This window comes from Epargyreus clarus, unplaced genomic scaffold, assembly GCF_041222505.1.
Source record: "Epargyreus clarus isolate Ecla_fem2 unplaced genomic scaffold, WU_Ecla_fem_2.2 ptg000035l, whole genome shotgun sequence".
Lineage (NCBI taxonomy): Eukaryota > Metazoa > Arthropoda > Insecta > Lepidoptera > Hesperiidae > Epargyreus > Epargyreus clarus.
In genome coordinates, this window is record NW_027332240.1 from 5,231,803 (window position 1) to 5,257,674 (window position 25,872).

Genomic DNA, 25,872 nt, shown 5'->3' on the forward strand with positions numbered 1-25,872 from the left:
CTAGACAACGTAATGAAAAGCGTGCACCTGAAAATGCAATGTAATTAATAGTTTTTACAAACTGTCTGCTAAACTATTTTTTTCAATATCCTTTCATCATCATCATCATCATCAACCCATTACTGTCCCAGCGCTGGGCTCAGGTCTCCTCTCATAAGAAGGATTAGGCCATAATCCACCGCGCTGGCCAAGTGCGTATTGGTAGACTTCACATACCTTTGAGATATTTTTTGTTTAAATCCCTCAGGTATGCAGGTTTCCTCACGATGTTTTCCTTCACCGTTTAGCAATTAATTTCTAATACGCACATAACTTGCCTTTCATTTCTTTTAATTCATTGATTTCCTTTCCACATACATTTATCTACATAAATATTCCACATGTAGTATTCTTGTGAACTATTTCCATTATCCATACGTATCAATCCATCAATATATAAAATGTTATTTTTCTTAACCTTAAAGCCAGCTACAAATCCAATCACTGAAAATCAAAAGCGCGTGATAATTAAATTCTAATGACGTAAAACGGTGCAATACCATTCCGATGGAACGTTGAAACCTGACATGCACCTAGTATACAGAACCCTTTACGAGCATGCAGTGAGAGGATCCCGCCAGTCGTTCCTAACCCGCGGTGGAGGTCGCACGCCACCATTGCTGCTCTCCTGCTACGTGAGAACTTCGACTTCGAGATTATGGAAGGTAAGTTTTAGTTTTTGGTTAATTATTTTGGATTAACGTTTGTTTCACGCGCTTTGAGAATTTTCTGTAAGATTTTTAATTTATAAATATGTACTTGGTAAACCTAGTATACGAAAGTCTAAAGGTTTCTCATTATACTAGGAGATCCAGGTCTAGCAGTAGAGTTACTGTTAATGTCTTAATTAAAGAAATATTTTCGTTTATATTGTCCCTCAAACAACATTCATTTGGTTAATTAAAAATCCCAGGCATTTTAATTAAACAAAGAAATTTATTTTGTAATTTCCTACATTTTCTACCTGTAATTATTTACGCACGTAGATTAAATTATAAAATTTATAAATCTGTAATAGGTACGTAATAAAATAACTAATATTTCTTTCAAAATACAGTATGGCCTCTAGATTTTTTTAATTGGAGGGGTATAAACATACTTTTAAAATTATCAATTACTCATGATAATTTAAATTAATTATCATGAGTAATTGATAATTTTAAACTGATTGATTAAATTATCAATTGAATCAATCAGTTGTTTAAACTTTAAAAGCTCGAAGTATTCCGCGCTCATTTCCGACATGCTATACTCCTGAAGTCCACAATAATTAAATCTATCGTCAGTTAATAATGTAAAAAATAAAAAATAAAACTTAAGCAGACTAAATGAAATAAGAATTGTTTATGTCACTTTAGTTAATTTGGATATTTCCGTTTTCTTTACAAAGGTGGTAAAATAAACAATTGATATATGTACAGTATGATCATAATGACTGAAAATTATGATGCGTTATATCTTTATTATGGCACATTACGACTGGAGTTCGTATTACAGCTATAAAATAGGGAAAAAATAAATAAGTAACATTTTGAATATCTTAAAAAAAACAATTCAAGGATTCTTTCTGCTAAAAATTGAGGGTTTAATAGGTAAATAAGTAAGCCACTTAAGATCCCGAATATCACGTATGTAAGTTCTGCATAAAGTCATTTATGAAATGCGGGTATGCCATGCGGCCATGCATAGCATGAGGTAACATGCTATGCATGGCGGTACATCGCCGCCCTCAAACGAATAATTCCTTTGAAGTGGCTGACAATATGCGCATTTATGCTAAATTAATTCACAAATATGCAAGCTCTGCTTTTGAAAGTTTCACACAATACTTAAAGGTCGTAGAACCCTCTAAGGTTTGACTCCAGCGGTACCACCGCCACACCTATCTCTGCCTCGTAACAGCAGTGTTAAGCGCTGATGTGTTCTGGTTTGAAGGGTGTGGCAAGAAAGACATACTTTTACGAGGCATTCCAGTTTTGCCCTTAGGGGTAGTGCCGTACCTGTGGCCGACCTCGAGTAGAAATCTAATCCTATCTGGGGTTGATTACAGATGTTCATAGGCGGCAGTAGCTAACTAGCTACCTACCATCAGGCGGTACATGCTCGTCTGCTAGTCTTATATTATAAAAAAGATATGTTTTACCTCTGAAAAGTTATAAGTTTTTTATTAAACTGAAAAAGCTCACATCACAGCGTACAGTTCCTATAAGTTGTATTTATTGTCCTTGGACATCTAAATCTTACCTGTAAACATTAAATAATATCTTTCCTATTTTAACACCGAAAATAGCCGCCGATAAACCTGATATCACGTATCGGTAAAATCGTGTGTACAGGGAAAATAAACAAGTGACTTTAAAGGTTAAGTTCATAGAAAGCGCACCCAATAAAGCCATAAAGCCCAGTTGCGTTTGGCGGTCCGCGGGAAACGCGCGCGTCATACTTCGTTAAAGAAGTAATAAAACGTATGATTACTAAACTTTGATAGTAACGTGTTTAAGTATCATATTTAACATTATTTTTGGTAAATAATTGCATTAATTTCCGTTAAACCAACAACGAAAATCAGAATATTCGAAGGTAAGATTTTTATTGCAATTAATTGGTTTGGTTTTACAAGCTTTTGTTGTTGTGTAAAATAGTTTAAGAACTATATTTTAAAGGTTTCTTACGTTTATACGCTGTTACAATCTACATTTGTTAAATACAAGTATTTAAAATCATTTCATTAAAAAAGGGCCCAGTAAAAGGTAAGAAAATTACAATAATTTAATATTATTTTGTTTGCATGCTTAATATATTTAAGTTTTAAATGTAAATCATAGATTAGTAAAGATTACTCACTCCTAACAAGAAAATGTACCCAGTTTTGAGATTTTAAATAGTTGCGTAAAAAATTGTTGCCACCTCTCCGTGCTAAAATATGTCCCTAAAATATTTGAATTAATTATTTATTTATTACGTAAATTACGCAGTATTAGTTATTTATTCGTAAATTTTCTCTAAAAATGTTTTTATTTTTCAAGAATTCAAAAAAAGAACTTAAAAATCTCAATTTCAAGGCGGCGAAGTATCTTTACTAATCTAATAAGAAATTGTTACGTGATATTTTATTCAGTACTTTTTTTTAAACTTGCTGTTGTTTTTGACCACCGAAAAAATTGAAATGTAGAGAGGCAAAAGTCTTATTGCAATTAATTCGATCTACAAGTTTTTGTTGCGCAATTCGTTTTGTTAAGACTGTCATCGTTGATTCCAAAGATTAAGTATAAGTATGTATTTTATTTTGAGAATACACTTTGTGTTTAAAAGTGGTATATTTTTATCGGACGCTTTACGGGGCTCTACCAACGTGTCTTCGCGTTCTTTTTTATACTGTGTTAGATATTTTTGGAAAAAATTGATTTAATTTTGGTAATTTCGCTCTTGGCCAGCGAGGTGGACTATGGTTAAAACTACCACTTTATTAGGAGGCCTGTGACTCCCAATGGAGAGCATTCGGTTGACAACCACCCTAATAGAATTGTTAAATTAGTAACGATTATTTTTCGATTTTAAAATTGTTACAATGTAACTATTTTTACAATTATTACAATGTAAAAAAATAAACTCAATACGGACTTGGCCAGCGCGGTAGACTATGGCCTAATCCTTCTCATTCTGAGAGGGGACCCGTACCCAACAGTGGGACAGTAATGGGTTGATGATGATGATGAACTATTTTTGCCATTATGGGTCTCTAATACTGTTAAACTTGGATTTCGTAAGTATAGTAAAACTAAATAATTAATTTAAAAAATCAAAAACCCGACTGCACCAAAAAGGCTGAAGTAAAATTTCCAAAAGCAGTGAAATAGGCATTTCATTATTTTTATCCAGAAAGCCAAATACAAAGTTTCATAGTAGGTGTCTGCTTCAAAAACAAAAGATGTTCAAACAATATTATCCTATTTTATCCTCGTAGTGTTCATTTACGCTAATAAAGAACCTATGTGTAAAATTCCAGCACGCTTAAGTTCAGCGGTTTCCCTTTGCGTTGATCTCTGGCACAGCAACTCACTCATTTAGTCAGACAGTCATCTCGATGTGTATATACAAGTATATATGTACTAGCTGACCCGGCAAACGTTGTGTTGCCATATAAATAAAAAAATGTTAAGGATGAACAACCCTTATCACTTAGGTGTAAAAAAAAATAGATAGTGGCCGATTCCTAGACCTACTGAATATGTATATAAAAATTGCCGAAAATCGGTGAAGCCGTTTCGGAGGAGTACGGTAACTAACACGAGAATTTTATATATAAGATATATTATATAATGTGTGTGTAATCTCCTCTTAATTTCCTTTATTTTGGCACCCTACTCGACAGGTTTGGTTAACTTTTTTAAAACGTGTTACTATTTCGCGAAAAAAATCACTATTTACGGTCTATAAAATATATAACTTCAGTAAATCAAAGTTTCGGTCATTATTTTACCTCGTTAGAGGTAGCATTTCATTATTTTTATCCAACAAGCCTGATACAAAATTTCATAGAGTTTGCTTCAAAATTGACGATTGTTCAAATTAATTTTTAACCCTTATTTTACCCTCTACGGGGTTGATTTTTCGGAGGGGGATAAATACGTGCGTCCTTGTTCCTATCCAGAAAGCCAAATACAAAATTTTATAGTAGTTGCTTCAAAATTAAAGGATTTCAAAAAAACTGTTTTCCCCTATTTTACCCTCTTAAGGGTAGAATTTCCAAAAGGCCTTTCTTAGTACTTATTCAAGCTATATAGAGAACCTGTGTGCAAAATTTCAGAACTGTAAGGTCCTTGGTTTAGGCTGTACTTTGATTTCTGAAAAATGAAAAAGTCATTTAGTTAGTCAGTCAGTCAGTCACCTTACTGTTTTATATATATACAAATATGTTTTTATAATCTCCGTTTAATTTCCTTTCAATTGATACCCTACTCGATAGGTTCGGTTAACTTTTTTTTTAAATGTGTTACTATTTCGCGCCAAAAATCCGCCATTTTGATTTTTTTTTACTAACACCTATCTAAGGACACTCGGGTCATTGAGACAAATATAGTGATACCTTAACTGTTGAAATTCATCCAGCCGTTTGTTAGATCGGATCAAATAAAGAAAGACAAACATACAAGATACGCGCGAAAAACATAACCCTTCCTTGGCAGTCGGGTAATAAACATAAATAATATTCACTAGATTAGGCAAAGCAATTCGGCGTAGTCTACCTGTCTCTACTTTATTTCCCAAAAGGCTAAGATGAACTAGAAGCAAGAAGTTAAGTCGTTGTTGTTCATTAGGGACGATTAAAACCAATTTTGTCGGGTGTTCAACTTTAAATGTCGTCTCAGAATACTTTGTGGTTTTTAGTACTAAAAACAAAGGTAGTTTAAAGGTGGTAGAACCCTTTGTGGTTCGACTCCGGCGGCACCACCACTACGCCTAGGTATTTCTGCCTCGTATCAGCAATGTTAAAAGCTGCTGTCTTCTGGTGTGAAGGGTGTGGTAAGGAACATACTTTTCTGAGGCGTTCCAGCTTAGTCCTTAGGGATAGCGGTGCATCTGTGGCTGATCAGGTAGGAATATCTTATCCTCTCGTCTGCTACTTTATAAAAAAAAGTAATATACAATACAATACAGTTTTTAAATACAATTAAAGACTATTTAAACTACTACAATAAATACTATTTTTTATAAATAAAATTAATGAGCCAAATCGCTGTCCTGAGGAAGTATACCCAAGATGCTAGCAGCATTACAAGTATACAAGTAAATATTTCTTTTTTTAGTTTTCGAATCATCAACATATTATTGTCTCATTGCTGGACACGGGTCTCATCTTAGACCAGATGCCCCGGTGACAGCCTAGTAATTGAATCTCCCTCGATCAAAGAGACCGAGGTTCAAAACCCAGGCACGCACATCTGATTTTTCAAAGTTAAGTACGTATTAGAAATTAATTATCACTTGTGACAACCTTATCTTTGGAAAAAAAACGATCTCAAAAGTATGTGAAGTCTACAAATATACACTTGGCCATCGCGGTGGACTATGGCCTAATCCTTCTCATTCTGAGTGGGAATATAATGAATTGACTATTACTGCTTATTTCTGAAAATTTTGATATAAAACCACTTACTACTAATTGTATATTTCGATAACAATAATATTGTACAATTTCGTAAATTGTTTTATGCAACCAAATATGGTTTGATTCTATTCATTACTTCGAAAATCAATTTTAGACAGATCTGTCTAACAAAAAAGAGCTTTGCTTTGTTTTATTGTTTCAGTAAAGCCTATTTCAATTGTTTACGATATAAATGATCTTTTCGGTGGCGTTGAATGAAACATGCTTCGAACTTGACTAGATACAGGCCAGTGTTTCTCAAAATATAGCTCCAAGTATCCCTATTCAAAACAAAATGGTGAACCTTTAAAAATTGACGATTGATAAAATAAGACAAGATTTTTATTAAAATACAGATAATATATTTAATCTAAGTAGGAGTTATTTCTTGTACGCAAAAATAGGTTCTAAAAGTTTCGATTGATTTTTATTTTATTTCAGTTCAGAGATAGGTCGTTTTATTTCAGTTCTGAAGGTGGTAGAACTCTTTGTGGTTCGACTCAGGCGGCACCACCGCTACACCTATTTCTGCTTAATAACAGCAGTGTTAGGCGCTGCTGTGTTCTGGTTTGAAAGGTGTGGTAAGGGAGACAGACTTTGTCGAGGCGTTCCAGCTTAGTTCTCAGGGGTAGCGGCGCTTTTGTGGCGAACCTCAGGTAGGAATATCTAATCCTATCTGGGATTGATTACAGATGTCCATGGTCGGCAGTAGCCACATACCATCAGGTGGACTGTATGCTCGTCTGCTACTCCTATATTATAAAAAAAATTAAAGGTAAACAATCAGCAATAGTCATTACATATTTTTTGATGCGTGCATTTACGACTAACTGACGTACCCCAATGTACGCGTACCCAACTTTGAGAAACTCTGATATTGACAAACGATGTACAGGTCAGAAATCAGTAGTACGAGTCCTTAATTTTGTTAAAAAATAAAAGATAAAAAAGACAACTTATCTTTACTGCTGTTTAAATGTTCATCAAAGATGGTGTAATACCAAAAAATATTATATCCCAAACATTTATATTATATAAATGATGATATACATAGATCACATTAAAAAAAAGCAAAAACACGATTTAAGTAGAGTTCTTACATCCCTACTTTATCATCAGAATCCCATAAATATAATAAAATTCAGATTCACCGAAAACAAATAGATCCCGAAGTATTCAAAAGTGTAACCTTAAAGTCTTAACTTATTATTATTAAAAATACCTGTTTTTTTAAATATGGCCCATGTTATTCAAACACTTTAGACTAATCCAACGACACCTCATATTTTAAAACATGACATGCATACATATGCAAGAAAAACATTACACTCCAAAGTTTGACCAAACTTTATCTTGTTTGTAATTAAATAAATAAGAAAACAACTCATGTTTCCATTAAAACATTAATGAAGATAAATAGCTAATAATTCTCATTAAAAACCATAGTATCAGTTTAAAAGCACTTAGCAATAAATTGTTTGTCGGAACTCGGATATTAGATTCATCTTAAGTAATGCGAGGAGAGTGCAGCCTTATTGAGTTGACTGCAACCATCTTTATCTTAATTATATCTTAAGGCCACGAGCCCAAGTATTGAGAATCTTAACATAAATATCTTATATATTTTTCTTATAATATAGAAGTAGCAGACGACCCGATGGTAAGTGGGCTACTGCCGTGGATATCTATAATCAACCCCAGATACGATTAGATATACATACCTGAGGTCGGCCACAGATGCCCCGCTACCCCTGAGGACTAAACTGGAACGTCTCGGAAAAGAACGTCTCCCTTACCACACCCTTCAAACCAGACTACAGCAGCGCTTAACTCTGCTGTTATGAGGCAGCGGTTAGCGGTCGCTGTAGCGGTCGGTAGCTGTTAGCGGTGGTGCCGCCGAAGTCGAACCACAAAGGGTTCTACTGCCTGTAAACTACCTTTGTTTTTAGTACTGAAAACCACAAAGCATTCTCAGGCTACATCAAAGTTGAACCCGACAAAGTTGGTTTTAACCTCCTGGGATCTTTCGTCATATATATATTACATAGAAAAGAAAAAAATGTAACAGCACCATCTGTCAATATTTACGAGATCTTTTAGTTTTATTCAATAGATAACATGTTGGTCCACCATTTAAAACTGTGATTAGCTGATAGGATGATACTATTTTATTGCATTGTGAATTTTAACCAAACGATGGCGTCACGGTCGGAAACAAGTAGTAAGTGAATTTGAGATTTTTGTTCAAATATCGATGTTTTTATAAAAAATATGTATTTTTATCGTTTATAATAAATCATTTTTACTAAATATGAGTCTGCAATGCTTGTAGGTTACATTAAAAATTATGAAATATCGGATGAAAGTTTTATGTCATACTGGTACCACATGAGTTCCCAATTACTACTGTGAATGAAAGAGTCCCAGTGTAATACTCATATGACATAAACATTTTTCTTTCTCGAACTTCATATTTTAATGTTATTCTTGTTTGTTATTACGAGCTTACGCAGTTACGAAATATCCGCTATGCTAGACGAATTTGGGTGAATCGGCAGTCCGCAAAATTTGCGAAATACTTATATCAGATTAACATTTTTATTGTGTTCATTATTTCACTAATACAAAATTGGAAGACTTTTTGAAAGGAGGTTTTCATATAACGATAACTATTCAACTAAAACAGATTTGCAAAGACCTGCGAGTTTTCTAATGAAAAAAGCGACGGGAATATCGAAATCATTAGCTAGGATAAATAGTTCTCACATGGTGGTTGGACAACAAACACACTGGACTGTGTCATTACACTGAATCTGACAGTAATTCGAGTTCGATTGGCAGTTCGAAGACGAAGACATATTAATAGAAGGCTAAAATAAAACCCATGTCAACTGAAAGTTTCCGTTATCATAAAGTACATAATTTAGTCCATTACTCCAACGTTCCAAATAAATGCAGAAAACCAAAATACAGCAACTACAAGAGCATATTGTATTAAATGCAATATATATTTCAATAAAACATAATTGTTTCTTATAATTCAACAAAAAAAAAAATTTTTTATTCACTAATTTATACTTTTTGTAACCATATTTTGTGTTCAGTTATCAATTGTGTCATAATAAGAACGTACCGCAAATTTATTAAATAGTTATTATTTTTACTTTAAAAAAATATTTATATAATCTGTGTACTGTGACTTTATAACGGAACATATTTTAAGTTTATTTGATGACTGTGATATATGTTAGAAAAAAATATACAAGACAACAGACAGTTAAGTTTACTGCTGAATGTGATTGTGAGAATCATTTTTTTAAATTGAGTGTGACTGTTTAAAATTATAGATTAAGATATAATTGTACACAACACAGACAGTATTTTTTTACAATACATTTCTCATATTACCAAAATTTTACATTAATATATATGATTAATGTTCTATGTCATATATATATGACACAAATAATAGTTGTAATTGGGAACTCACGTGTTATATATATGACATTGAGAAAATCCATATTTTCCGACTTACATTTTTTGTTATATTTTTTCCTGTAATTCTGTTACCTATTGTATTGGTCAGGATAAATTTAATTCAAATTCCTAACAACTTTTTTTCCTGGGTCCCAGGAGGTTAATCATCCCTAATGAACAACGACTTAACTTCTTGTATCTAGTTCATCTTAGCCTTCTGGGAAATTAAGTAGAGACAGATAGACTACGCCGAATTGCTTTGCCTAATCTAGTGAAGATTATTTACGTTTACTTAGTTTTACTATACATACGCGAAATAACCAAGTTCGAAAGTCGAAATAACGAAGTCGAAGAACCACAAAGGGTTCTACCACCTTTAAATTATTATAATAAAACTCATTGCAGGACATCTGGCAATAATTATCAATTTAAAACAAATAACTACATTGGAATATGTTCACTAATCACTAGTTTTGAAGTTGATGGTTCTGATACACAGACTTTAAATATAAATGTCGATATACACAGTCCTCTTTATTACAGTACTTTATTATTTGACGACCCGCGTGGCGGAGCGGTCACCATACAGGTCTGACGCGCAAAGGGTTCGATCCCCGGCCAGACAGATACCTTTTTATTTTTTTTCTGTTTTTGTTCAAGAGGGGGAAACCTTCAAAAGGTACCCGGCGCCGTGGGAGCGATGCAGGGTTATGTGGGATTTTTACCGCACTAAAACCCCCCCGGTGGCCGTCCTCAGCGCTGCGTTGAGGACTCCGGGATCTCCAAAGGAACTCAACCGGAGTCCTCTTAGCGCGTTGCCCCGTCGGGCTCTGCCCAGGTGAGCTTGACGCTCGCCACACCATCTGGTGTGTACGACGGTATGCGACCACACATACCGCCGCCCTCCCCGGGGTCGCTTACCGAGCGGTTCGAGCTCCCACACTTACCGCCCGCAGCCCCGGAAGCCCCCTTTTAGTCGCCTCTTACGACAGGCAGGGGATACCGTAGCCCTATTCTGGTCCCGAAACTACAGGGACAGGCCAGACAGATACCTAAATGATGAATTTAGATTTCTGTTTCTGGGTCTGGGTGTTTGTGTGTTCGTCTGGGTGTGTGTGGCACCCACGACACAGGGTTGTAGAAAGCGTTTGTTTGTTTGTTTCTTTATTACAGGGCTTTAAAAAGTAATTATTGAATTGTAAAGTTTTTGCTTATAGAAAAACCTTTTTTACTTAATAATAACAATACGTATAGCAGTGTACCATGGTTCTGGAAGCAATGTGTCACTTAAAATAAGTTTAACTGCAAAACAGTTTACATTTAAATATTTTTATAGTGTTCGTTATAACTAGAGTTAAAATGTTTTCTTTCATCGTTAAGGAAACATGCAGTAGCACATTATACTATACTTACTTTATCAGTATATAAAAAAATGCAACAGTTATTAGTAACACAGTTGGTTGACATCAACGATTTCTTCATTTGATTGCACAGTCGATCTCAGTATCCGCAGCATTTCCGTAGCGCTGCTACGATCGTAGATTGGCTACGTGGGCAGAATTCCCTGCCTGCCTGAATACCTGCATTATCATTCAATACTAAATTTGACATTTGTGTTTGTAGGCTAATTTTATTCAAAATTAAATATACATTTTTATTCAAAGACGAGCTTTTGCCCGCGGCTTCGCTCGCGTTGCGTAGTAATATTTTCATCCCCTATTTTATCCCCTTGGGGGTAGAATTGACCTAATTCTTTATTAGCGGATGCCTACGTCATAACATCTACCTGCATGCCAAATTTCAGCCCGATCCGTCCAGTGGTTTGGGCTGTGCGTTGATAGATCACTATGTCAGTCAGTGACCTTTGAGTTATATATATTTAGACTTATAAAGTTATACATACTCCGTAAAAAATCATGTGTCTATTACGGTTTAAGAGATAGAGCCCTGTGACAGACGGATAGACAGACAGCGGAAGCTTAGCAATAGGGTTCCGTTTATTTCTGTTTTTACCCTTTGGGTACTGAACTCTAAACACATATTAAAATCGTACATGCTCATGTTTCAAAGAGTTGTACGTTTAAAAGGCAAATGTCCTAACTGCATATATATTCATGCACTAGCGTGTATGCTCCTAATAGCTTTGATGATAACGGTTGAAGGCAACGAGTTTATCTTTGAAGTTGAAAGGGGTTCATATCACTGTGAAATGTATCTAATTCAATGTATTCTTTTACTATGCAAGCTAACCAAGAATGGCTACTTGTGCATTTTTCGTATAGACGTCGTTAACCGATTACTTGGCAAAGATGGTTCTACTCCAGCGGCACCACCACCACATCTATTTCTACCTAATAACAGCAGTGTTAAAAGCTGCTGTGTTATGGTCTGAAGGGTTTGGTAAGGGAGACATACTTTTCCGAGGCGTTCCAACTTAGACCTCAGGGGTAGTAGTGAATCTGTGGCCGACCTCAGGTAGGAATCTAATCCTATCTGGGGTTGATTACAGTTGTCCATAGGCGGCAGTACCACTTACCATCAGGTGGACTGCATGCTCCTCTGCTACTCCTATTATTAAAAAGGCAACTGATGGGCATGGGCCTCTTGAAGTATCTCCTCTAAGGAGCTTAGGTTATTGTCCACCGCGGTGGCCCAATGCGAATGAGCGCACTTCGCCCTTGAAAACTTTTTCATTTTATAACAGGCATAAAGACGCAGGATTACTAACATAAGCGTTCAGCAGTGCTTAATGCAACAGCCTAACTAATTACTAGCGATTTGATTTTCACCTCTTAGGGTTGCGAGGATCGAATCTATCTTTTTTCTTCGAAGTTAATTACGAATTAGAAATTTATTATCACCACTTGCGTTAATAGTAAAGTAAAACATCGTGAGGAAACCAACACGCTTAAAGTTATTTAAAAAACAATCTCAAATGTGTATAAAGCCTACAAATACGTCAGCCGGCGCGGAGGACTATGACCAAACTCTCTCACCCTTAGAGGAGACTGATGCCCAGCTGTGGGACTGTAACGGGTTGAAGAGAGCACATATCACATTCTAATTAGACCTGATAGTGTGCTTGTCAAACTGTGCAATTACCGCCAAGAACACAGTATCAGTAGTAAGGAGTTATTTGCATACACCTTACCCTTGACTCTGTTAGGGACCCGTCACATAGAGTGACTTAAAGCGAAAAGAAAGTGAAATCAGTACCCTTACCATGAGTTTTTACGTTTTGACAAATATGACTATTTTGGTATTTGTTTACGTATTTGCCCATACAATTTCCAAACAGCACCCCTAGCGGATTATATCATAACTTGGTAATTGTATGGGCCAATACGTAAACAAATACGAAAAGAGTCATATTTGTCGAAACGTAAAAACTCATGGTAAGGGTACTGCTCTGATTTTTTCCTAACTTTATGACAAATACCGTTTAAGATCAATAAAAGATAAAAAACTATCATAGGTACATACAAAAATACCACCTGATTTTTGATACAAAAAAAAACATACAAATAAGACCACATTTATAATCATCGGCTTTTTTGAGTTTTGATTATTTTTGGAGTTTAATGGAAGTAGTACCGAGTGTGCAAGCTGTTTTTAGTTGGCATCTAAATCAAATAAAACCTTATAGCAATGGAGGTCTACTAAACTGATTGTTTATAAATAATTTAAGATTATTTTAATTGATATCTGTATTTTTTTTTTCTTCAAGACCCGCGTGGCAGAGCGATCAACTTTCCGGTCTAAAGGGTTGCGGGTTCGATCCCCGGCTAGTCAAATATCTGAATGATGAATTTATTTCTGATGTGGGACACGGATGACAACCCATACTAAAAGTATAGACTCTACCATCTTAGATTAGCGATTATTCTTACCCTCGCTTCTCGCGGACGGTACAACATATGCCTTAAACGTGTGACGTTTAATTAAGAGTTCTTCAGACGAATGACTGGGTGATTAACGGATTAAATGACTAGATAGAGTCGCGAAGGGCGGGCGGGACTCATTGCCGTGCATTTGTTGTAACTTTCGCATTTGCATCGTGTTTTGTAGTGGCGGTTAAATTATTTGTTGTATGTTTTTAATTATCATTTGTACATTACGGACTTTAATATAGTGATCTAATAATTGAAATTTAAACAGTGATAACTTTGTGGTTGAGATTCGGCCTCTCGATCGGGGGCCAGAGGTTCGAATCCCAGACACGTACCTCTGACTTTTCAAATTTATATGCCTGTTACAAATTAATTATCAGTTATGTTAACAGTGAAGAAAACATAGTGAACAAAACCTGCACATCTGAGAGACCTGTAAAAAATCTTAAAGGTGTGTGAAGTCTACCAATACGCACATGAACAACGGAGTGGACTACCGCCCAATTCTTGTCATTCTAAAGGGAGACACGAGCAGTGGAACCGTATTAAGTTGACGACTACAACAGATAATATACTCTTACAAATCATTTAATATATGAGGTCCAATTCAGCTAACAAACTGTAATGTGATTCGATGTTAGTCCGTAAATAAAAGGCGTGTTGTCCGTACGATGCATCTTTTATGACTGTCCTCAATCTTAAAATGCATACACACTAAAATGTCTAGCACACAATACACAGTACTAAACAAACTAACAAAAACAATATAAATATAACTCGTAAACATTAAAGTGACTAAAAGCCAGAGTAATCGTACATGCCGTGAAGGGATCGTACATTAGCTCCACAAAGAAGTTTAATCTTGACGTGCGTCTAGTTACTTGAGCTGTCTTTTGTCGCTACACTACACTTCACTACAACTACAAACTACCACTACAATCTGTACGTCAAGGTTAGTTTTGATGCAACGTTTTTAGGGTTTCGTACCCAAAGGGTAAGATCGGAACCCTATTACTAAGACTCCGCTGTCGGTCCGTCTGTCCGTCTGTCACAGGACTCTATCTCTGGAACCGTAATAGATAGACACTTGGATTTTTTTACAGAGAATGTATTACGGTGGCCGCAACAACAACAAATACTTAAAATAAAAAAAATAAAAACGTTGAATATACAAAGGGATTCCCATACAACAAACTGGTATTTATTGATATTTTTCGAACTAAATGTTGAATCGTTATAGGTAGACAGTTCATATTTTCACAATGTATGTACTTCAATGGCTGCTATAATAAAAAATACTAAAAATCAAAAAATATATATTTGTGGTACGGAACCCTCCGCGATCAACTTGCACTTAGCCAATTATTTTTGTTAATTTCATATTATTTACTAGCTTTTGCTTGCGAATTCGTCAGCGTGATAACTTTAATGGTAGAGGCAACTTATTACTTGTCCTCCGCACAAGTCCTCTTTTTTAAACATAAAAAATACATTAACAAACATTAGGACAAACAAATTCATTTTGTATAATAACGAAATTGGAATCTTACAGTACATAATAGTTATAAGGTATTTTGTACCTATAAAATTAAATGTTTTATTAACATTTAACGGCCATCGTCTGAACGCGACTGACATGTCAAAGGACCGATAAATGAGATCGTAAAAGAAATTGTGGTCTCATTGACGGAAATTAAAACCGTCGGTCGGAAATTGAATCGTTTTAAACTGTAAACAAATTGTTTATTGCCGGTGCATGATCTGAAGGGCTGGTAGGGCTCGTAAATTTTTGAAGGGCACTTTTTTATACATTTATTTTGCTTGTTTTTTTTTCAAAAATATTCTAGTAAGTATTCTAATTATCCTTGTGTGTATGGTATCTTGCTACATTCATGACCCGACTACGTTTCATTATTTATATTTACAGAATTTTCCTTAAATGGAATTGAGAAATGACATATTGTTTATGAACTGATAAAAACTAAAAGAACCGATAAATTAGATCGTAATAGAAATTGTGGTCTCCTTAACTGAAATTAAAACTCCGTCGGAAATTAACTGAGTTTAAACTTTAAACAAACTATTTATTGCCGTAACATTTGCCGTTGCATTTGAGGCTGTCACAAGCATTTGGAGGCCACATGGTGCTACACTTATGTATTTTGTTTATTTCACAGGCCTATTAAGTGTATATTACTTGTAGGAATGCGATATAAAGTATATGCTTGGTAATTTATATTTTGGGGCAAATATACATATTTGTGCCCATTTCTAGTTGTTAGTTTTCTCAAACGATTCTCTGATTATGTTAGATACCGTCGAGAAATTAATATTACCTGATGATGTGTTATCAAAGGACCGATAAATGAGATCGTAAAAGAAATTGTGATCTCATTGACGGATATTAAACCTCCGTCTGAAATTGAGTGGTTTTAAACTGTAAACAAACTGTTTATTGCCGGTCTACGAACGGCAAGGCGCTGGGGAAGCTGTCACAAAAATTTTAAGGACACGTGTGTGTTGCCTACGTAATAAGTCTGTTTACGTCCGTCAGTAGTTTAAAGTTCTATTTGATTGATTTTCAAGTTTTATTATAGGCTAATATTAGTCAAACTATTACAATTGGATTTTCAGGTAATTATGTGCAAATAATTTCATGAGTTTTGTCAGACAATTATGAGGAAAGGTTGTAAGAATGTTTTATTTTATTTATTTCCTTAAAGAGTTGCCCAATGACATATTTTAAGAGCGCTGATAAACATAAAAAGAAGTAAATTATATCATGAAACTAATTATGTTCTCACTGACGGAAATTAAAACTTATCTGAAATTGAGTTGGCTTAAACTGTAAACAAACTGTTTATTGCCGGTGCACGAGCGGCAAAGCGCTGGGGAAGCTGTCACAAACATTTGAAGGTCACGTGTTACTACACGTGTGTGTTGTCTACGTAATAAGAACGTTTACGTTTATCAATAGTTTAGAGTTTGATTTTGGAGTTTTGTTATAGACTTATACATAGTCAAAATATTACAATAAGATTTTCAGGTACTTATCGTGTAAGTAATTTTATGAGATTGAAGGACAATTATTAGGAAATACTGAAAGATTTTTTTATTATACTTATTCTCCTAAAGCAGGTGAATAATGACATATTTTATAAGCACTGTTAAAAAAACGTAAATGATATCATGAAACAAATTAAAGTCTCATTGACGGAAATTAAAGCTCCGTCTGAAATTGAGTGGTTTTAAACTGTAAACAAACTGTTTATTGCCGGTGCACGAGCGGCAAAGCGCCGGGGAAGCTGTCACAAACATTTGAAGGCCACGTGATGCTACACACTTATTTATTGTGCTTTCTTATGTTTGTATAATGTTTATCGGTGGAGAAATGGCACTATTTGCATAAAAACAAGTGTTTATGATACTGATTAACAGATAATTTCTAATATAGGGTCGAATCTACACACCTTTTACCATACCATGATTTGCATTAATCTTATATGGTCTGTGTGATATTACATAATTTATATCGCAAAGCACTTTTTTTACTCACGGAAACATAAAATCACTTTTTGGGATAAAACTGAGTAGTAATATACACGATTGTTTCTAGCATGGAAAATTAATTTAAAATTAAAATCATGATCAAAGTAAGCAAACGTTACTTACTGATTAATTTCTTTGGTAGAGCAAAAGTATTTAAAAATTATTGTGTCCTAAAAATGGGAAGAAATGAGTTAATCAGAGGCTATGCTAGGCGAAACGTTGGATTGATTGATTATTTATAATAGGCGCTATTCAGTAGCGAAGCGTAATTATCGAGAAGTATAACAGTTTTTAAGTTATTAGAACTTATAACCTTATAGCTTCTCTTTTTAACACGCTTTTATTAGCTTGGGTTGTATGTATGTATGTATGTATGTACGTAACAGTAACGGAACCTTTGAACCCGATTTCTATCCACTTTGAACGTTAAGTTTAATTCAAAATTTTGAAAAAATATCAAAAACCGATGACAATACACGATTTTAATAATTTTGTACCATTGTCCTTATCAACATCCCCAGGGTTAACGATTTTCGAGGCGAGAGAAAGCGCCTTAGGGAAAGTTCAGGCAAAGTTACTAGATTGATTTTTAGTTTTGAAAAATAATAATGTTATTTCCCTATAACTCAAATGTACTGAAACATATCTATAATGCCATCTTGTAGAATGATTTTTAGGATTCCGTACTCAAAGGATAAAACGAAACCCTCCGCTGTCTGTTCGTTAGTCACAGGGCTTTATCTCTTAAACCGTAATAGATAGACACTTGATTTTTTACAGACGATGCATAATGATGGTCGCTATAACAACAAATACTAAAAATTAATAAAATAAATATAGTTAAAAGTAAATAAATATAGTTAGTTAGTAGTATATTTTATTTTTTATGTTATTACTAGTTTTTGCCCGCGGCTTCGCCCGCGTTTAAAAGAAAATAATATAACATACTAACATACATAAAACTGAAAATTCGTCCCTTCAACTTTGCATAAGATCATCACTTGATCAAATTCATAGTTTACGACTCAATCCTTACTAATGTGATTCAAATAATCGATATTTTGGGTCCAAAAGATCGATTTTCCGATGAATCGATCTTAGATCGCCATCCCTAGTTCCCGTAGGATTTTCGGGATAAGAACTATCCTATGTTCTTTCTCGGGTCTCAGACTATCTTCGTACAAAAATTTCATTAAAATCGGTTCAGTGGTTTAGGCGTGAAGAAGAGACAACCAGACAGACAGACAGACAGACAGACAGAGTTACTTTTGGATTTATAATATTAGTAAGGATTAGGATAAGGATTTAGAGCAATAGCGAAGTTACATTCACTTACAGCAGACTACTAACTAACTAACTAAACTAAAACGCTTTCTACACTCACAGCCCCACATTAGGATGTCGTGGTGGGTGCTATGGACACACACAGAGACAAATACACAAACACCCAGACCCAGAAACAGAAATCTAAATTCATCATTTAGAAATCTGTCTGGCCGGGGATCGAACCCGGGACCCTCTGCGTGTCAGACCGGCATGGTGACCGCTCCGCCACGCGGGTCGTCAAAATACTTTTACTAGCTTTTGCAGAATACTTTTAGTACCTTTAATTAAGTAATTCAAGCATCATAATTTATTTGCAAACCTTGACTTCTAAACTCGTAGTTCACTCTGTATAGTTGATAGCTTTATGTCGTCAACATAATTATTAAAACAATGTTTGGACACTAACACATTACTTTGTATGTTATGATTTTTGTCACGGAATTTTAACACGCGAACTTTCAAAGCTCAAGCTAAGTTCTAAGCTAAGTATAGTTCTAAGTTAAATAGTAAGTACATAAAGAAGTTTTTTTGTAATATTAAAATAGCAACGGGCATGCACTCCACCTGTTGGTAAGTAGCAATTGCAGCACTTGGACATGTGCTATTGACCCAAGGTAAGATTAGATTCCTACCTGACGTCGGACACAGATGCACCGCTATTCTTGAGGACTAAGCAGGAAAGTCTCAGAAAAGTATCTCCCTAACACCACCCGTCAAACCAAAACGCAGCGCTGAACTCTGCTGTTGTTAGGCAGAAATAGGAGTGGCGGTGGTGCCGTCGACATCGAATGACACAGGATTCTTGCTCCTTCAAAATCTTCTGCCATGGGACATGGAAGAATCAAAGTAAAACTCTGATATTCCTATATAAACCTCTTGTACACTATATAAGGTTAAGTTATATCAATGCATCTTTGATAAACGCTTAGCAATTTTAATGGATTAAAAAAATTTAAGTCTAAGAAAGTAGATAAGTATAAGCTCTAAAGCGGATTCCGCTTCTCTATAAACGCACCTACTTAATCCACGTCATTGATTTTAAATAGGACTAAAGAAGATATTTTAATTAAAGTAATAAAAAGATGACTTTGTCTTTTTCTCTCAGGATCGTGGAAATTAATTCCGCTACCTCCTATGCTAATATCTTAAATCTGAGAATTATTATCTATCCGTACTATTAAATAGGTATGAGTTTCAGTTTGTCTTAAACTTTTGACTGAATAAATGAGTGTAGACGTTATACCGGTATACTCCTGCCTTATAACAGAAGTATATAACATAACAGTTAAGCGCCGCTAATGTTCTACTTTGATAGTGGTGGTAGAACTATCTGTGGTTCGACTCCGGCGGCACCACCGCCACACCTATTTCAGCTTAATAACAGCAGTGTTAGGCGCTGCTGTGTTCTGGTTTAATGGGTGTGTTAAATGAGACATACGAGGCATTTCAGCTTTCGTCCTTAAGGATAGTGCATCTGTGGCCGACATCAGGTAGGATTCTAAACTTATCTGACTTGATTACAGATGTCCATGGGCGGCATTAGCCACTTACTATCACGTGGGCCAAATCGGATGCTAAGTGACTACTGCCGCCCATGGACATCTGTAATCAACCCCAGAAAAGAACACCGAGATTTCTGGGACTCAAATGCAAACGGGATTATGGGATTCTGAGATCCCGGAAAATCCTCTAAAACTCTAAAAGATCCTATTTAATTTACTTTTTTATTTTTGATATTTGTTGTTATTCGGCGAAGTAAAACACTTAAAAAATCGAGTGTCGATTACAAGCCAAGGGAGTAAAGTCGGGTTAGTAGACTAGTATAGATACAATAGTAAACACGCTTTGTTGAATGCGACAATCTGCCCTTTGTTCCAAACCAGCCGCTTCTCAGAGATAAGCAGAGCTGAGTTGTGGGCTAAATTATGTCTTTAATTAAATAGCCCTTAATTTCCATTTTCAATTTAATTTATTTAGGAAATACCACATTTTATGTTTATTTATACCTTTTAGTATATAAGAAAGAAGAAAGAAAGAAGAAACAACTTTATTACGTAATGCATTGTACACACACATGACAACGAAAATTATCTTAATTAATTACAAAATAGTGGGATATGGGTAAATCGAAAACTTAAGATACATAATAGTAACACAAACGAATAAAAAAAGAAAAAAATACAACAGTTAAATAGATGCGTTCCTGCATGTATACATTGCTTGTATGTATACATTGCATACGGAAAAGGCACTCATTCAGCATTGAGGCCATGTTGTGTTGCACCACGGCGCTGATTTTCAGTGAGCCCACAGAGTGACTCACGGATATATAAAGATCATTTCTTGATTTTTAAGATTTCCCAAAGGAAAAAAGTTATCTACTATCTAGTTAATAGATTAAGAAGTGCCGTACTTAAATAAATTTATGAAAACGAAATATGGACCCGAATGCTGTTCAATACTTAACCAAACAATATATCACAGTCTAATAGTCAGATAAACGCTTTCTACACTCACAGCCCCACAAAAGGATTCCCTGTGTCGTGGGTGCCATGGACACACACATAGACAAATACACAAACACCCAGACCCAGGAACAGATATCTAAATTCATCATTTAGATATTTGTCTGGCCGGGGATTGAACCCGGGACCCTTTGCGCGTCAGACCGGTATAGTGACCGCTCCGCCACGCGGGTCGTCATCTATCCTTGTCTCGTTATATATAGTTACGAAATGATATACTTAAGTATAGCGTTAGCATATACAGGATGAATCTCCATAATGTGCACATATTGAAACAGGCACAATTAAATCGCATTTTGTCGACAAAAAAAAAAAAAGATTTTTTTATTTTTATTTTTTTTTTGTCGACAAAATGCGATTTAATTTTGCCTGTTTCAATATGTGCACATTATGGAGATTCACCCTGTATAGATAAGATTAGAGTCTTAAGGTTAGCCACAGACACGTTGCTACTTTTGAGTACCTAAATAGGACCGTGTGGGATAAGTGTATGTTTCTTACCGCATCCTTAAAACCAGAACACGGCAGTGGTTAGCACTGTTGTCATTAGTCAGAATGAAGTGTGGCGGTGGTGCTTTCGGATTCGAACCAGGGGCTCTGCCAGTTTGAAAATGGTTGTTTAATTATTAATTTAATAAGATTATCTGTGTGGAGTATATGCTCTACTGTCTGTATTAGTAGGTAGCCTTTATGGTTTTAGGATTTTTAAATGTTCACGATCGGATGAAGGAATCGGAAGGTGTAATGAGGTCCTTTGCTATCCAAATGGTAATCCGATACCTAAAATGGTGCGGTTTTAACGATGGAATGTGGGAAATGGCAGTTGTCAGGAGAGATTCGTCTAGATAGATATTTTCGGGATAACTTGTCATAAATCAATAAAATGTACATACAAAGCCTAGATTACCACAAGACAATATGTATTACTTAAAAGTGGATTTCTTCTGGGTTCTAATATGGCAGAAATGTAGGGCAACAATGTTAGGTAATTCTGAGGGGCTTTTTAAGTACTTAGGTGTTAAGAAAATACAATATTTAATTTTATAGCATAGAACATAGTACTATCATAGATTATTATGATTTCCAAAAAAAGTTAAGGTATGCGTTAAAGGCTTAAGATTTAAGATCATTCAGGTAATCTTTAGAATTCATTACTCTAAACTCTTTCCTCAGCTATTAAATGAACATTAGAAAAGTTTATCACATAATCAAGTGTAGGAGAGCGTGCTTATCACAGCAATTAGCAACATTTGGCACATCGTAGTGCCTTATCGACTTCACACCAAGAGCGGGTGAATTTAGCTTCCCTGATAATGTAAGGTTGTCACTTTTCTTTTGAGTAAAGTTGGAAATTATATTTTACTAGTTTTTGCCCGCGGCTTCGCCCGCGTTTTAAAGAAATAATATGACATACATAAAACGGAAAATTTGTTCCTGCATTGGAATGACAGTGGTGCCATCTGTCGAAAATTGGTCTTACCAACTCCCAAACCCTCGTGGGCTCTTGTACAACAACTTTGCTAAAGATCATCACTTGATCAAATGTAAAGTTTACGATTCAATCCTTACTAATATCGATTAAAATAATCGATTTTTTTGGTCCAAAAGATCGATTTTCCGATTAATCGATCTTAGATCGCCATCCTTAGTTGCCGTGGGACTACCGGGATAAAAACTATCCTATGTCCTTTCTCGGGTCTCAGACTATCTTTGTACAAAATTTCATTAAAATCGGTTCAGTGCTTTAGGCGCGAAGAAAAGACAGACAGACAGACAGAGTTACTTTCGGATTTATAATATTAGTAAGGATGTTCATGTGATAAAATAGGTAGTCGGATTCTTTGTGGTTCGACATGGCACGGCACACTTTCTGCGTAATAACAGCAGTGTTAAGCGCTGCTGCGTTCTGGTTTGAAGGGTGTAAGGGAGACATACTTTTCCGAAACATTCCAGCTTAGTCCTCAGAAGTAGTGGCGCAGCTGTGGCTAAGCTCAAGTAGGAGTTTAATTTTATCTGCGGTTGATTAGGCGGCAGTAGCCGGTTACCATCAGGTGGACTAATTGCTCGTCTGCTATTGATGTTATAAAAAACCTTTGTGGTTCGTCCATCTTTGTGTCCACGGCTACACACATTTCTGCCTAATAACAACAGTGTTGGGTCAGCACCCTTACCATAAGTTTTTACGTTTTGACAAATATGACTGTTTTGGTATTGTTTACGTATTTGCCCATACAAATTCCAATCAGCGCATCTAGCGGATTGTATCAGAACTATAGTGTCAGTAATGTAACATTAAATATCTATATTGACAAAATAGCGCTTATGTATGGTCTCTCTTTTTTGCGAACATGTGAGGCAGATAAAAAGGCTTGAGCAGCTACTTATTGTTACGTTTACTCAGTCTACTGAAGCAAACGTAACAGAATATTGGATTGAGTAAACGTAACGTAAAATTGTGGGATGTATTGAAAACTCATGGTAAGGGTACAGGTGGCAACGCACCTGTGCGCGATCTTAGGTGCGACTCCTGTCTTATTCTCCGATTTCTAAACCAATTTAAATTTTTAATTCAACACAGTACGCTCGTACACTCAATTTGAGAAAAAGCAACAGAAAAATACACTTGAAGTAACATTTATTGATATGTTCATTTAAATTCGTTCTTCATACAACCCTACATACCATGCGGTTGGCTACGAAGTTATCGGTGGGAGACGCGTGAGTAAATTAGCACCACAGTACATTAAGCACGGGACATCCCTATCGTAGCTTAGGGATGTTCCGTTAGTGCTATTTTGTGGTTTAGAGTACATTTCGACGGTCCCTATATATGTGCTTTCAAACTTGAGTAGTTTTTAGTGGCATTTATTTATTTATATGTAACATTTGTTGTATTAATCATACAAAATTTGTTTACAGTACATAGGTATATTATAACTATACTTATTTATTTATTTATTTATTCTTCTTATACCTAGAATATGGTACAAAGGCAGACTTAATGCTATGAGCTACCAGTCAACCTTTGTTGACCAAAACCATTGATCAACCAAACCAAATATGTAAACTAAATAATATATTCAACATAATAATAATAATGTATATTGTACGTATATATGTATATATAAACGGTAACAAAATAAACACATAATTGCATATTTAGTACAAAATAAATGAAACAAATTTTAAAATATATACTTAAGTGTCTATATATTATAAAAATCATAATAATAAATACTGAGCATTACAATAAGTATTGGAATATTACGTTTATTATATAGTTTATTAAATATTTGTAATAATAAGCCCTATTTACAATGTTTGATTAAGACGCAAATATTTCGAAATTATGTATTGTTCAAAAATCTTTATATGCAACTTAATAATATGTGACTCGAGAAATTAAACTGTCAATAACTCCGTCAATTCAGCCAAAAGCTTTGATTTGCTAATAATGCTTTGAAAATTGCTAAGAAAAGTAAGCGCCTGTCGTGCAATAATAGCATTGTTACTTTTTAGATTTAATAATAATTAATAATTAAAGCGAAATATTTTATCGGCAACTAGCTGACTTGGCAAACGTTGTGTTCCCATATAAATAAAAAAATGTTAAGGGTGAACAACCCTTATCACTTAGGGGTATGAAAAATAGTGATTCTCAGACCTACTGAATGTACAAATAAAATTTGGTGAAAATCGGTAAAGCCATTTCGTAGGAGTACGGTAACTAACATTGTGACTCGAGAATTTATATATAAGATCTATTGAAGAGAATTATCCCAATTAATCACGTTTAAAAATATTGACTATTTTTCTCGATAACCTATTTCAAATACTAGAATATATGTGGTCTTTTCGTATTTTGTATGACGGCCTTTTTACGGACTTCACAAGGGTTAGAGGTTATCTATTCTTCGTTTTCGTCGAACATTGTAAAAAAAAACTTAGTTTTTATGTCGGTTAGCACAATGGTCCCCCTGTGGTTGTACCCTTAGCCGCTGGTCGGGACAAAAATGTACCCAGTTTTGAGAATTGAAATAGTTGCGTAAAAAAGTTTTGTCCACGTCTCCGCGCTAAAAAGTCCCTAAAATATTCGAAATAATAATTAATTTATCATGTAAATTACGCAGTATTACTTATTTATTCGTAAATTTTCTTTAAAAATGTTTTTATTTGTCAAGATTTCAAATAAAGAACTTACTAATAAGCCGTTTGTGGCTTCATTCAATTACAAGGCGGCGAAGTATCTTTACTAATGTATGCCCATAAACGACGCTACTAAGTACACATGTAGAGTTCTAAATCGCCAAGAGTCCTTATATCCCATTTAATATTGAATTGGTTGTTCATATGTGGATATATAATGATTATTTAATTCATATTAACCATTTGTAATTTCTAATTACACATTTAAAAAATACTTCGTATAAAAAATGTCCGATTGCGAAAATTTGTCTGTTTTAAATAAGTGTTTGCTACTTTTTAAAAGAAAAATAGTATTTTTAAACTATTACAAAAGAACTGGAAAATGATGAAAAAGTAGCACACACATAATATTTATTTATTGTCAACGACTCTATATAATATGATCCAAAACTTATTTTTCTTTTATATTTTATTCGCCGACGTATTATTAAACAAAATAGTAGTAAAGTACAAAATAGTTTTTTTTTAATTCTTAACAAATAAAAACATTTTTAGAGAAAATTTACGAATAAATAACTAATACTGCGTAATTTACAATTACAATGTACAATTTACATAATAAATAAATAATTATTTCAAATATTTAAGGGACATTTTAACACGGAGACGTGGCAAAACTTTTTTACGCAACTATTTCAATTCTCAAAACTGAGTACATTTTCTTGTTAGGAGTGAGTAAACTTTACTAATCTATGTGCATACCAAATTATTT

General features: G+C 34.7%; 1 protein-coding gene across 1 annotated transcript in view; it reads left to right on the forward strand.

Moving 5' to 3' along the window:
- Positions 1 to 631: 631 nt before the first annotated feature.
- Positions 632 to 25,872, forward strand: part of LOC140756374 (uncharacterized) — an 88,786-nt gene continuing 63,545 nt past the window's right edge. Inside the window, exon 1 of the mRNA XM_073091848.1 lies at positions 632 to 704. The gene's annotated coding sequence lies outside the window, so the exon portion shown is untranslated. The remainder of the gene's footprint in view (positions 705 to 25,872) is intronic.